Here is a 10,000-nt window from a genome sequence, read left to right on the forward strand (position 1 = left end):
AGCGATGTTTTCACAGAGGTCATTTCGAGGAAGAAATTATCTGTTCTCGTCCTCAACGACGCCTATTGTACCTGGTAAGCACCGCTGTTCCCCTTTGGGTGCCAAAGGTCATACTGTTTCCGCTGTTGTTCTTGGGGAGTGAGAGCGTCTAGTGTGGCCCCATTTTCGTTTCCATCTGGTTGGGGTTCCCCAGGGGAAGGGGGAGGGATGGGGTAGGATGGGATGAGGATGAAGGGAAAGAGGGGCGAGAATGAGAAGAATAAGTGGTGACAAAGAGAGACATGGAAAAGAGGAAAGCGTGGAGAGTCCAAAATGAAAATAAAAGACTGAATATTCAAGGTGCTAAAAGAAAAACGTTGAGGATTCATGGTGTAGAAATCAATTATTGAGAGGCATGAAAAATTTTGTAGTGGAAACGAAGGATGTGTGAGATTATGTAAACGAGAGAGTGACTGGTTTCGCATGAAAGTGGGCGTGTTAAGTCTCCATGGACGTTTGATATATTTACGGAACGAGCGAAAGAGCAGCGGGTATAGAAGAAAATGTATGGGATGAAAACAGGCCATTAATGATGCGTGGAATGGTTTATGATTGTGAGCGAGCTATTATTCTGTGGAGATAGTGAAGATCGTCCTTGGCGTTTGGTTAATTTACTAAATGGGATTTTAATTTTACGAGTTTTGAACTCCTGCGTGAAATGACCGATTAAACAATTCGCTTCGTTCTAGGCGAAGAAATTGTAACCAACCGTGAGTTTTATGCGCAATTTTTTTTGTCCCTGTGACATTTATGAACTTTCGTGACCCGTGATCTGATTAAAATGCGCACACGATGACGGTAAAGTCCAATTAACGTAATTGTAATTCTTCGGATTAAACGCCATTTGCCTGTAATTTACCCGAATACCTGAACGTGAGACAAGAAGCGTTTTAAAAATAGCACCACTGTAGCGCCCCCACCCCCCTCCCACCCAAAAAAGGCATTTTAAATTTCCGAAAAGGTGAATAAAGTGACGCTTGGTGGCACCATCGCGAAAGGTCAGGGGGCTCGGAATTTTAGGGGCCAAACGAGGCCACGAGATTTTCCCCTTGACCTGAAACTCTGGAATGGAGGACCTAATCTCTCTCTCTCTCTCTATCTCTCTCTCCTCTCTCTCTCTCTCTCTCTCTCCTCTCTGTCTGTCTGTGTGGGAATGGAAATGGGAATGGAATGGAAAAACGAAATGTGGAATTTGTATGGTAATTCGAAATAAAGATTCCTTATAAAGTAACGAAGATGTTTCCCCATTCCAGCATCATTAAAATGATCGATTTACGTCTCAGGATCTTTGACATCCATTTATAGCGTCCATCCCAAACCTGCTAAAGTAATCAACCATTGTGACATCTTAATTTTCTTTCATGTTCTTCAGGGCAGGCAAAAAAAAAAAAAAAAAAAAAAAAAACTATAACGGATTATAACCAGAGGTGTGGATGACCATTTACCAATATCGTGGTTGTCATTGCAGAGCAGCTACTCAATTTTACATATCAGTTGAATGATTAAGATAATGATTTACTCCTTTTTCTCAAAGTCAGCCAGTTTCTAATATCTAATTGCATAATGACAAGAAAGACCGCTCTGAGTTAAATATTACTTAATAATGGTTTAATTCCATCGTAAGATCTGGTTATCGATGATAAGTGATTATATGATAAGTAAGACGAATAATGCGGAGTTTTTGTATTTACGGTACCTTCCGTGTACGTAGGCGGTAGGCCTCATCAGCTGTTTATAGGCTATCACTCGGGTAAAAGAATATATATATTCTTTTATTTTTTTTTTTTGAACGAAAACTATAATTTCAAGCTATCATTATGGAATGTATACATTATCAGGTTAGATATAAAAATGTCCCTTCTTGTAACAAAAAAAAAAACTAATAAATAAATAAATGCCTTATTTGGTATGACCCCAATTCATCCAGTCTCCCTTCCTTGAATAAACCATCTCTTCACATTCCAAAACAAACCCGTTTTCTTTATTTTCCCGCCAAAAAAAAAAAAAAAAAAAAAAAAATGATGGCAGATCTTCCAAACCGTTGAATTTATATTCCCGCCAAATACTATCAGTCCCAGTTCCCGCCAAAACCGCCTTTTCATTTTCCTCGACTCTCAGTTACCCGACTCACTTTCGTTCGAGCGAGATTCTCCACAAATTTTGATGTATCTGAAAGGACGATTTGTAAGCGAGGATGTCTCTGGAGAGAGAGAGAGAGAGAGAGAGAGAGAGAGAGAGAGAGAGAGATTCTTTATACCGTTAGATGTGGTTAAGGAAGAATTCGCTTATGAATTTCGTCCTATTTCTTCAAAGGAGTCTTTGGAGTCGATTAAATTACTTAGTCAAGTTGTATAATGAAATGTAAATAATTAATATTTCCTACTTTCTTATTTTTTGAGCTAAAAATAATTTTTTCGGGTAACGTTAAAATGTTTGAAGCAGATATAAAAAAAAAAAAAATTATATATAAACATATTACAGTTTACAACCTTTCGATGTGCATCTGTTTGTCCAAAGAGGTTGATTTACTAAGGTAAAAATACTACGGTTGGTCTTCGCCTTCAAGTTGATCTCTTCATCAAGAGGTGATTCGTTTTCTATATAATTAACATTTTTCCATTATAGCCCCCCTCAAAAAAATGAAGCCGGGAATACCCTTGGTTGCCATTGTTTTTTTGTTTTTTTTTCTCAACAATTCATTTTACTCGACTCTCTCTCTCTCTCTCTCTCTTCTCTCTCTCTCTCTCTCTCTCTCTCTCAATTATCCAGCTCATTTTTCGCCCGAGCAAGGTCCTTCCATAAATTGAGATATGCATATGCAAGGAGTATTTGCGAGTGAATAAGTCTTGAGAGAGAGAGAGAGAGAGAGAGAGAGAGAGAGAGAGAGAGAGAGAGAGAGAGAGAGAGAGAGAGAGAGAGAGATTTACTCCGTCGTAAGTTTGGAGAAGGAAAAGTTCACTCGAGAATTCCGTCCTTTTTCCTCGTGGATGGATTCCGCTTTTAATGTTGCTGTCGTGTCTGATGTTTTTAGGTGAATGAATGTTTGTTTTTATATGTGCGCTTTGTATTTTAGTGGCATTTTGTCTTGGGTGTGTTGTTCGCAGTATTTGGTGCATGTCTGCACAATCGCTATGGTAATTTAGAATCTTGATGTTTTATGCAATAATGATGCAATTCGTATTGTTTGCACACTTAGTTTTCTACACTCTTAATACGTTGAAGTAAATAAATTGGATATATCGATAGACCATGGTTAAACTTTATTACACATGCTCTCATCTCTTTTAATAAAAAACAAACGTCAACAAGAATGGAAGCACAAATCTTAACCTTAAAAGCAAATTTGAGAGGTCTTATAAATAATGCACACAGAACTTTCCCTAAGGAACACGTTTATGATCTTTGATTTGTCACTGGAATTTAGAAGGTATTCTTGTGTTACTTTTTACCACAAATTTTAATGTGAATCACTTGAATTGTAATATTGTAACTTTTTCCCTCTCCTTCAATTCTCTCTCTCTCTCTCTCTCTCTCTCTCTCTCTCTCTCTCTCTCTCTCTCCAAAAATCTTCGCCCCCTTCGCCCAAATAAGATTTTCGTTTTGAAAAGAGAGAGAGAGAGAGAGAGAGAGAGAGAGAGAGAGAGAGAGAGAGAGAGAGAGAGAGAGAGAGAGCAACAAACAATCCAGTGAAAAGTCGAGAGAGGAAATTTACGACCTCTTAGGTTAACAGCAAAGCCACTTCTCTCTCGCCTTGTTTTGGTTTTAGTTCCAGAGAGTAATTTGAGATGGATGTTTGAATCTTCTCTCTCTCTCTTTTCAGCGAGACTTATTCCTTGCACATGCATATGAGATTTAATGGACGGATTCCGCTCAAACGAAAAATGGGCCTATAATTGAGCTGGTTAAGATGGGGAAAGATGAGTGAAATAGAATTAAAAGAGAGAGAGAGAGAGAGGAGAGGAAGGAGATGAGGGAGAGAGAGAGAGAGAGAGAGAGAGAGAGAGAGAAGATGGCAATCGACTGTGGTTTTTTGGTGGAAGCTGACATGAATCTTCTGCCAGAAATCATTATATATATATATATATATATATATATATATATATATATATATATATATATAATATATATATATACACACACTTCCTATATTTTCTTTCATGTGAGAGAAAATAAAGAAAAAAAAAATTTACCTTTAAATGAAACTCAGCGGAGAAAGGCTGTCTGGATGAGTCGTGATTCAGGATTGATTGATATCAGAGTCATAATCACGGAAGGTAAGTCACCTGTAGTAGATTCACATCAGCAGTGCATCTGATGTCGAAGGGCAGTCTCTTATGTCGCTCCTGATTGGCTGTTGATAAGCCAATCATAGGGCTGGAAACTCTTCAGTCTCTTTTCGAGAGTTCACAAAGGCAGGATGTACGTTCCACCTCTCCTTGGGGATGCGACTTTCAAAAGTATCCCTCAGGAGAGGTGGAACGTGCATCCTGTCTCTGTGAACTCTCTCGTCGAGAGACTGAGAGTTTCCACTTTCCAGCCCTGTGATTGGCTGGTCAACAGCCAATCAGGAGCGTCCTAAGGGACTGGCCTAGACATTAGATGCACGGGGGAATGTGAATTTACTATAGTACAAGTAATGAAGCTTTATTGGTCAGTTCCTCCAGATCTTGGAATGCTTAGCTTTTGGATGTCATTTCGTTGTGAGGCTCCAGTTTTCCTCTGAGTCAGTTTACACTGAAATTCTTTGAAATCTCGAAAGGATGGAGGATGAGGACATCCTCCTGTCTCGTGTTGAGCTTCGAAGTCGAGTCGGGGGAGAATTCGCGAGATCGAGTTCCTGAATACGTTTTTAAAACAATTTACGACGTAGTTTTTTATAATACGATACTCCTCGCGAGGAAAAAAAAAGAATGTGGCATATCTTACTTTCGACATGCATTTCAGTCGTAAACAACGAGTGACACTGACTGGAAGGACTACAATACAATTGCCTCAGTTTTCTTGCAGCTACGAATTCTCTCTCTCTCTCTCTCCCCACCCCTAACGAGATTTCTGAGGTACAAGACGGACCTCCGATTAGATGAGGTCGGGGATCTGTTGTTGTTGAAGCCAAGTATCATTGTGGATGTTTTACTGGACAATAAACAGGAAATACACAATTACAAATACGTATTAGGAGCTCGCAAAAATACAAATAAATTTAGAGCATTTTCGATTATCTTGTGATTCTTTGACACAAATGTTATATATATAAATAAAAAATAAGACTCGTTTGATTTTCTAATTTTCTGTGTGTTTTTATTATACTTAACCGTCAAAACCATTCATGACAACTTGGGGATTGAAGTGCATTGTGGTGAAATTCCCCATTTTCTCTAAATGCCAAAAGCCTTTCTCTCTCTCTCTCTCTCTCTCTGTACTTCAATACATTGTGAGATGTTGATGCAAAGTACGCGATTATTCACAAGATTTAAATAGACTTAATCCTAGACAGAAATAATGCCACAGATTCATTATTAAGTAACCATTTCCAGCAGTTACTATTCCCTGAACTCCTAAAGTTGCCATCTAAACTACAACTAGTTCCATGCATCCCAAAATAACTGTTACAATCCGTAGACATTTTTAATATTCATTTTTTTTTTTTTTTTTTTTTTTTTTTTTTTTTTTTGGGTTTTTTTTTTTTTTTTTTTTTTTTTTTTTTTTGCAAGATTATCTTGTCCCTGTTACCCCTCGTTATGTAACGTTACCAATAGACACGACGGTACATTAGACACAAATGTGGTGGGATTTCTGATGCTCTGACATCAATCCAGCTCAGTTTTTTTTTTTTTATTTCATTAGCAATGAAAGAAAGGAGTCTGGCATGTCATTACCTTACACTTGGGAAGACTTATTGTTGCGGGGGGGGGGGGATCAATAGCAATTAACTGAGAGAGAGAGAGAGAGAGAGAGAGAGAGAGAGAGAAACAATCAAGCACAAAGCACACGTCCACTCTAGAATATCCAATTCCTTTCGACATCCTTGTTTTGTTAATCCGGCCAGGATGAGACTCAGAAGCGGATGGTTTTTTTCTCTCCCCACCAGTCACGAGGGATGAGTGTTGACGTGTGACGTCACTCTCGGGAAAGGTTGCCAATTAGAGATTTGCTCCTCCCGAGTTATCACTCTTATAAGGACTGCAATTTTTTTTTTTATTTGTGTGTGGTTTTTGATTACTGATGAGTGGTACAGAAGTCTCATGGGGAGAAAGCGGATTCAAACTAGATTGTTAAGATGTTTTCTATTGCTGTTTAATGTTTTTTTTATTTTATTTTATTGTTGTTGTTGTTACTATTGTAAGATTGAAAGAAAAAAATATATACTATATATACTTATATATTATGAGAGAGAGAGAGAGAGAGAGAGAGAGAGAGAGAGAGAGTCAGTAATAATAAAAACCACCTTATCCTTCTTAATTACTGGGCGACGAGGCAGTGACCTCTGCGGTAAATAGCGATATCTGGCAACGGAGGCATTAACGGGTCGGCAGCACATGTTGCAAGTATGTCCCGTGTAGCTTTATTTGGGATGTTCTGTTCCTGTTCTGTTCTTGTGGTCCGACTTTCACCTTCCGTAGGAGCTGCAGGGTTCGTTGACCGTTTCACACATGGGAATTATTTTATTTTATAATCATTATAACGTTAAAACATTTTTTTTATAATATTTTTTCTAGAGCTGCAAAAATAATTGTAACGTTAAAAAATTTGTTTGATATTGTAATATTTTTTCCAAGCTGCAAAATGATGGTAACGTTAAAAAAATCTTTTATAATATAATAATATTTTTTCTAGAGCTGCAAAGTAATTGCAAGGTTAGTTGGCGGTTTCACACATTGAGGATTTAATATAATAGTTGTAACGTCAAAAATCGTTTTATTATTATATATTTTTATATATACTGTATTTGACACATACTGGCCAATGTTTGCTTACGTCATCGGTTAGCATAAAAAAATAATTGCATTTAGAAAGTAAGGTCGCACTTGATTTATCATTAAGATACAGTCCAAAATATTATGTTGGAATCATGTATGTTCCTTTTTTATTACTGAAATACAACGGTGCGTCAGCCATTTTGGATAAAAGAGTAAACAAAGAAAAAAACAAGTTAATCCTGTACGACATGATGTTCACAAAAAGAGGTCATTGTTTCAATTTCAGTTCTGGAAAAAAATATGGAAACGTCTTGTATATATATATATATATATATATATATATATATATATATATATATATATATATATATATATATATATATATATATATATATATATGCATGTATGTATGTAGCATCTTAGTGGGTGTGTGTGTGTGTGTAAATTTAATGACAAATAATTGAGATATATAGATATTCATTCCGAATGTCTCTGTTGTTAAGGGACGGCTCTGGAATATTTGTACTATGCGCGCATGCGCGTATATTACGTGTACAACCACGACCCTGTTCGTATGTGATTAGGGATTCCTTTGACCTGCCAGAAGACCCAATTTTCTTCATTCATCATTTGCCCGAGAGGGAATCTCATCGGAAATGCATAGGCCTAAGAAGACCCACAGCTGATTTATAAACATGAACATCTGGTTCTGGGATACAGCATTTAAACACACACACACACATTATAAAAATGTGTGTGTGTGTGTTACTAGAATACGACAAGCATTTTCGTTCTTTTATTAAATACATATCTGTACCCTTGTAAAAGCCATGTACGCTACTGCATCATACTTGTATCACTTCTGTACTTCTGTTTTTTTTTCTTTTTTTCAACGTACAAGTCGAGTTTGGAGTACACACGTGTTTGAAGTCAGCGTTTGCAATATCCGTTCGTAGTTTTTATTCGACCGCCTCTATGTAATGGACAAGTTTTTCTTCTCTGGAAACTGGGGTAGTTTTTTGTTTGTTTTTTATTATTTTATATCAATATCTGCTGTGTTTCTCACCTTTTGAGAGTAACTATACAACTTGACCTAATTAGAATGCGCACTTTGTGGTCTCTCTCTCTCTCTCTCTCTGTCTGTCTGTCTGTGTCCATAGTATATAAATGTTTATATATTTTATTTATACACATGCAACATCTTTGTGTTTGTGTATATGTCCATCTACATATATGCGGGGGCATTGTGTTCACTTTGTGCATAAATTAGGAAGAATATAAAACAATCAGTGTTGATGTTGGGTTCACTGCAAAGACCTGACCTTGCTCTGAATGTTAAATAGATTTGTCGTTTCTCCTTCATTTTCCGTAGCAACAACAACAAGAACAACTACAAAAAAAAAGGGCCATTGATTTCCAAACAAAAACTACCACTATTGACTTTCAATAACAACTCCGGTGTTTTCTTAATGTGTTTTCTCCTTCACGTTTCCATAGGTGGCCTTTGTTGTGGGTCCAAATTCCATTTTAGAATTAAGGGAAGAACAACATTTGTGTCTTTGTGCTCTCTTGCACAAAATGCCTCCAACAATGGAGCAGCGATTTTACTCCTCCAAGTTTATATAACAATAGTGTTTTTTTTTTTTTTTTTGTCTCTAGGACTATTAAACTTTTGTTGTGATCAGGGAGTATCTCTCTCTCTCTCTCTCTCTCTCTCTCTCTCTCTCTCTCTCTCTCTCTCTCTCTCTCTTTTTTTTACTTGACTTTAGATCTATAAAATTTTATTATTTTTATAGACACGTTTGATGCCTTCTTTGTCTCGTAGGCCTAGTTATATATATTGAAATATTTAAGTTATTTTAACCTAAAAACTGGCCTACCAATAACGCTACAAAATATTTTTTGAAGAAACTACAGACTCCGTGAAATAGAGAGAGAGAGGAGAGAAGAGAGAGAGAGAGAGAGAGAGATAGAGAGAGAGAGAGAGAGAGAAGAACCTACCGTGACGCGAGAAAATAGTTTCTAAAAAGATTCTCAAAAGATGAAGTCTTTTATTTTTTTTTCAAATGGAAACTATAGACTCGTTGTTGAGAGAGAGAGAGAGAGAGAGAGAGCTGAACAGGGGGTCCATTTCGACCTCGACGACCAATTAAGCACTGAGCCTCTTCCTTCGTCCTGTTCCACTTTTATTGGCACCCGGGAATTATGGGTCTTGTTGGGCCGGGGGGGGGGGGGAGGAGGTGGTTGTTGCCGGGGGTTTCCCAGCTGCCTCTTGAATCATCGTTGTAGGCGATGGTTTGGTTTAGAGAAAAAAACTCCTTTTGGGGATGTTATTTCAATTTGTTTTATTTTTTAATATTTCATTAGTTATTTCTTATATGGAAGGCCTAGGTTTTTTTTTTTCGAGGATGGGGTGGTGTTGGGGGTGGGGTGTGGGTGTGGTGAAGGAGTGGGAGAGATAGAAATGTAACTTGTGGGAGAGATAGGAAAGTTAGTTTTGGGAGAGATAGGAATGTGCTTCCTGGAAAAGCTAGGAATGTAGTACGTGGAAGGAAAAAGGTCCTTTTGGCCGTGAATGCGTTATCCCTGGCGGAGGTTTGCAGTCTGTAAATGCTCTTGTCAAATATTTTATTAGTATAGTTTTTATATATGAAGTGTTAGTTTTAGGCTGCTTGAATAGAACGATTTAGGAAATGTTAATGGCTTAATTGGCTGCGTTTGATGTATTTTGTAATCGTTTAGTTGCAACTGTTATTCCGTACTTTGATATCATTTAGGTAAAATTCTAATTTTTAAATCTTCCAGTCAAATTTTGAGATTTAAACGACAATATCAGATTCACAAATCTCCATAACCTGATTTGTATACCTTGCAACCTTCTGCCCCCCACAACCCCCCACCCCCCTCAGCCAAAATAGCCTTTAGAGAGTATTAACCAAAACTAGACTGAAAGACCTGGCAAGGTCGCGTTCATACGTTGACTACAAAGGCGGAAAACGTATCTTGCAAAAACGTCCTTTCTTATTCCGTCATAAGGGAGGCCA

Source organism: Macrobrachium nipponense, chromosome 26, assembly GCF_015104395.2.
Source record: "Macrobrachium nipponense isolate FS-2020 chromosome 26, ASM1510439v2, whole genome shotgun sequence".
Lineage (NCBI taxonomy): Eukaryota > Metazoa > Arthropoda > Malacostraca > Decapoda > Palaemonidae > Macrobrachium > Macrobrachium nipponense.